Consider the following 6,000-nt stretch of genomic DNA (forward strand, 5'->3'; position numbering starts at 1 on the left):
TGGGGGAAACTGATCTGATCCAATTCAAACTATTGTAAGAAGAAAGTATTATAAGAAGAGAGAAAAATAAAAGTATTATACTCTGTTAAGAAGAAAGTATTATAATCTCTATTTAACAGATAAAAAGACTGAAGCCCAGTGGAAAGTTGCATAGCAGCCCCTCCCTGGGTCTCCACCCCTTTTCCTCTCAGGAATTGGGAGACTCTGACAAGACCCTTTCCAAACTTCCCAGTGGGAAAACAATATTTTAAAGCTCTTGCTAAGAACAAAATTCAACCAGGTACATTTTAAGATCTAATTGGCTTTATTCAATGATTTATGAACAGGGCAGCATCTCATTTAGCAACCTGGAGGGTGCTCCCAGGGTTTCATGATATAGAAGTTTTTTTATAGGAAGAATGGTGGGGCAAGGGAGCTATTAGCAAAAGAAAAAATGGTTATTTTTAGGCCAGGACATCTTTTGGTGGAGAAGGAAAGGCAAGGACAAGGGTTTTATCATGCATATGCCTCTTCTTCCTCTGAGGTTAAAGAGGGCCCAGATTTACCTCATTGGTGCTGATAAGAAAATTACAAACTGGTTCATTAAGATTACATTTCTGGTGAAGGCTGAAACTGCAATTAGGTCAGGTATTAATTTTAGGTTTGGTATCATAGCTTTAACACAAATGACACCATTTGGGGCCTGTGGTTTTTTTCTTTAACAGTGTCTTTCTCCCTCTCAGACTCTACCCCTGTCCTTTTGCTACTGAACTTCCCTTTGTTCTTCAGATTTGCCTCTTCCTAGCCTGAGAGCTTAACTCTACATGGGGCTCAGCTTTTAAATTCATTTCTTTTGCAAAGGTCCCTTAGACCCCTGAGAAATGGAATATTTCCTGCCATATCAGTAAACAAAGGATGTCACAATCATCAGTGATTGCAGCCACCACCAGAAGGTGAGCTGGTGAGCCCTGAGAGAACTCAGGATGTGAAAACACAGGATACTGGCCCCAGATAACTGAGGTGCATATCAAAGGAATGATTTCAGTAAGCCCAGACTCTTGCATCTTCCCATAGGTAGAAAAGCACAAATTCCTTAAATTGGGATATCTGGTTTTCTTTAATTTACAATAATCTTTTGACATTCAGACTACCTGTCCTTTGTTGAAAGTTTCTATGTAATGTGTCTCCTCCACCTCGCCTCCTCAGAGCAATTCTCTCAGGATTACTTGAGGTGCTGCCTCCTAGTCTTTTAGTTCTAAAAATTCCCACTGAATAAAACAACCCTCAACTTTTAGGATGTGAATATATTTTTTTAGTTGACACCCCCAACTTGGGAGTCTTTGGGGGATCCCAGGACACCCTACCTAACCCGGTGGTGGCAGAAATAATGGAGATATTGAGTGGGCTGGCTTTGATGGGCTACTGTCAGAATGTAACAGGGAAGACCAAAATCAGACTCCATGTTGTATCTGTTTCTTTGACTTTAACCTCTGCTTGCTTTTTGTTGCTTTTGTTATTTTAAGCACACATAATGGCCTGCCCCAGGGAGCCCTGCCCCTCTGCCTGAATGTTAAACTCAAATGCCTTTGTTTAGCTCACAGGGAGGCAATCTGATCCTGCCCAGCTGTGAATGGCTGCAGAAAAGAAGAAATTAATACATTCCCTCCCTGGTGCTGGCCAACCCAGGCAAAACTAATGGCCTTTTTACTTTACTTCCTCACCTCCTTCCCCTCTCTATTCTATAAAAGAAGCTGGTATCCAGACCCCAATAAGATGGTTTTGGGGGGACCCCAGTATACCTTCTTCTTGGTCTACTGGCTTTCTGAATAAAGTCATATTTCTTGCCTCAACACTTCATCTCCCGATTTATTGTCCTGTCATGCAGAGAGCAGAATAAGCTTGGACTCAGTAAAAAATTTGGCTTAGCTGTCCAGAGGCCTTGCTCCTTGTGGCTAGCTGACCACAGTCATGAAATATTGGGGCAAGGCCCTAGCAGATACCAGGATCATTTATCCTGAGGATCCTCCCTTTAAAATTCCCTGAAGCAGCACTAGCTTGGCAGTTGAAGCAAGGAAATGACAAACTTCTACAAGTTGATAGACTTGATTTTGGAGGGTAAGTTGCTCCAGTGTGCACATGGGAACATATTTCCCCCTCAGTTGGGGCTTTTCCTTTAGGAAAAGCCAATTTGCAAAAGCCAATTTTGTTAGTTGAGGTACCCCACTGGAGAGGGGAGTTGTTGTTGTACTCTACCTGATTTGGAAACCAGTTCATTGGTTTGTGTTTTGTTTTGCTCTTGTGTGCATTGATGTTGGAATTTGTTTGCCATTTTTGTGTTAGAATTTGTTTGTGTCTTTTGTGTTTTGGTATTATCAAACTTATACAACTGGGAAATACTCCATCTATCCTGAATAAGAGCCCTTTGGGGTGTGTGTTAGATAAATGGGAAAAACATAGCCATGAGCCTATGACTAAGAAAGACATTATATATACTATTGTAATCAGGTGTGAGTCCAATTTTTGTTAGGATCAGAAGAGCAATGGCCCCTGAATGGCTCACTCAATTATTATACGATCTCACAGTTAGAAGTATTTTGCAAAAGAGCAGGGCAAAGAGATGAGATTCCCCGTGTAGAAGCACTTATGCTATTACATCAGGAGGAAAAGAAGTTAGAAGTCTGCCACCTTATGGTGCAGCAGTCTGAAAGGAAACCCAAGGGAGAACCTCTTCTACAAGGGGAAGAGGGAGGAAATGAGGGTGGGGACATGTTACTTCAAAATCTAAACCCTCCTCTGGCCTATCCAGCTCCCCCACTGGCTGAACAGGCTGCACTGGCAGTTGTTCCAACTGCCTGCCCCCCACTGCCCCCAGTGCTGCCAACATATTCACTCCTGTCATGGCCCCCTGTTTCTCCTACCTATGGGGATTAAATAGAAGTTCCTATGTTAAGCCCTGGAGCACAGGGATCTGTTTACTATTACCATTTAAGATCCTACAAGGCACCCAATTTGGACTGGGAGCCACTTCCACAGCAGGGCAATTTCCCTTGCACTGATATCCCGTAAGAGGCCAGGGGACTCCCTTGGACTTGAGGCATCCAGTTCTAACTTCTTCACAGGAGACCTGGGTAACTTTGACAGTGGGGAAAAAAATAATTGACTTTCTTATAGATACCACTCCCCAAACCTTCCCTATTTATCTTAAGAGGCTTGTAAGAATTAAACAAAGGGGGAAAAAAGTCATCCTAGGAGAAGTTTGCCTGTATCTTTGAGATGAAAATGTCCTATTTGGTCTTCTCAGGAACTCTAATCTCTGTCATCTTTTTAAAATGCTAATTTTGAAAAGAGGGTAAGGTACTTTAGAAATAGACTTGCCAAGGGTAAATAGAAATCCTATGTCTTTCCTGTAAATATTTAGTCATCTAGACAAGTGAGCTTGATTTGTTCCATCTGCCAGGAACCTAATTTTAATCCAACCTCTTTTGTATACTGATGGGTTTTACATTACTGTACCTGACTCAGGGCTGAAATTTTGAAATGAGAACTATGAAGTCTCTCTGTTTGTTTGTGTGTTTGCATGTGTCTTTGTCTTTGGATAATATTGCTGAGGTTGATTTGTGGATGAGCTCTGTTTAATTGGCTTAAAGAAAAGTAAGCACTTACAAACCAAACAATTCTAAATATAAGGGAAATTGAGCTAAATGAATTTCAATTTCATGTGAACTGGGAAATATTCAGTATTAAATTAATACCTGATATTAATGTTTAAGTTTGTTGACCTAATTAATATAGACATGTCTTTAGAGCCATCAACATTAAGTATAATACTTTCACTGCACCTAGGTTTAATAGAAGTTAAATGAAATCTTGTTATATCTGTTGCAAATTTGTCAGCAAGAAAAATAACTTGATATGATGAAACTGTAAAGTAAATGTAAATGAGATAAGAGCCTTTAGGTAAACTCTATTGGAATAATTGTGTTCTGAAAATCATCTAAAATACTTTCTCCAGATTTTGGTAACTATTATTGCCTCTTGGTTTTCATTAGAAATTAAGATTTTTAAGAGTCAGGGATTCTAATTTAAGTATATAATTGAAGCTACTGAAAATAATATAGCATTTCAGAATGGTAGAATGTGCATTTTCAGTTAAGAAGGTACGGGACATGAAATTACATTTTACTGAGAAAGTTTTATACATGGTCAGGATTAACTAAATTTAGATTAAAGTTAACTAAATTGATTTTGTGAAATAGGCAAATAGAGGATTGGATTTTGATCTCTCTCTCTGTTAGAAGCATTCCTTTTTGATTACAGATTGTGTGAGTTTCTGTGCCCTTAGTTAACCTGTATTTGTTTTATTTTGATCATTTTGTGACTTTGGCTAAATGAATAAGTATTGTTTCACAGTGACCTATGATCATGTTGTTTTTTTTTTTAAACCTTTTTGATATTTTTAACAAATTTCCTGAATATCAAAATCTGACTGAAGTTTTTTTAGCCTCCAGCTGACTCTGGGATACTTTGAAAGAACTCCTCTGAGACATCTCAGAGAGGAATGTCAAACTAAGTTTACTTGGTATGTTAAATTACTTCAAAAACATTGTCAAGTGATTGGAGATGAACCTTAGGTTACAGTTTATGGATAAATGTCATTAATGTAGATATTCTAAAATTTATATGGAATCCATAACATCTGATACGTCCTGGTATGCTATCAATCATAATTCTGTTCTAAAATATTATGTCACAGAAATATCCAAGTTTCCTGCTAACTGCATTGTACTCAAACATTTAACCATGCTATTTTAAGTTTTGTCCTGATGCTTTTACAAAATGAAGACTTTCAAGAAGACTAATAAAAGGGAACTTTTTAACAGATATAAATTTCTGATAGCCTTTAGATAATATCACTGGACTGGGTAACAAATGACAAAACTAGTGGAAAGCCTGATTACTTCATCTAATCAACAGGAATTAATTACATGGGACTGAATGCACTGGTCAATATGATTTATAACTTTATGACTTGGGGAATATACTGGCTGTAATCTTTGTTTTTCAGAAAAAAAACTTTTTCTCTTATGTTTTGAGCTACAACAAGTTGATAAAGTATGCCTTTGTGAACAACGACAAAATATTTATCTTTTTATCTCTACCTGATCCTGCCAGAATTTGGCCCCTCCAGCTGGCTCTCCTGTGGACTTGATATCTTATTGCAACTGGATTACAGCTAGTTATGCTAATCATTGTTTTAATTTTTCTTTGTTTCCAAATGGTTTGTGCTGTACTATGGCTTTTTCAGTGTTACTAGCTGCATTACTTACATCCTGTCTATTTCATAAGATTATTGTCTCTTACAGTACCTAGTGGGTAAACAGGCCTCCAACAAAACTTCTATGGCTAAGCATCTTGAGGAAATAGATCATTTATAACATAATTGTAATAGTGTGATTCTAGGTATGGGAAGAAGCAACATGGGAAAATGTCTCCTGGATCATAACAGACTAGTTAGAGGATCCAGAGAATCTTTAATTGTCAATAGGGCTTAATCTGAAAATTAGCACCTGGAATAGCATATCAAGGATTTTTGTATGATCTGTAATGAGCCTCCCAGTGCCATGGGACAAAATCTGATTATGAAATGTTCCCCAAATATTGGTCAAACTCCTGACTAAGAAGGGAAGATCTGAGAAATAGAATATTTCCCACCATATCACTCATAAGCAATTACAACCCTCCAATGTGAGCTGGTGAGCCCTGAGGAAACTCAGGATGTGAAAATACAGGATACTGACCCCAGATAGCTGAGGCGCATATCAAAGGAATGATTTCAGTGAGCCCAGACTCTTGTATCTTACAAGAGTACATAGGAAAGTGCTAAATTCCTTAACTTGAGATGCTGCCTCCTGGGTTTGAAGTCCAAAACAAAGCAAAAAAAATTCCCGCTGAATAAAACATAACTCTCAACTTTTCGGTTGTGAATATTTTCAAGTCTACAGGTTCAAAGTAGACACTTCC

This window comes from Hippopotamus amphibius, chromosome 9 (genome assembly GCF_030028045.1).
Source record: "Hippopotamus amphibius kiboko isolate mHipAmp2 chromosome 9, mHipAmp2.hap2, whole genome shotgun sequence".
Lineage (NCBI taxonomy): Eukaryota > Metazoa > Chordata > Mammalia > Artiodactyla > Hippopotamidae > Hippopotamus > Hippopotamus amphibius.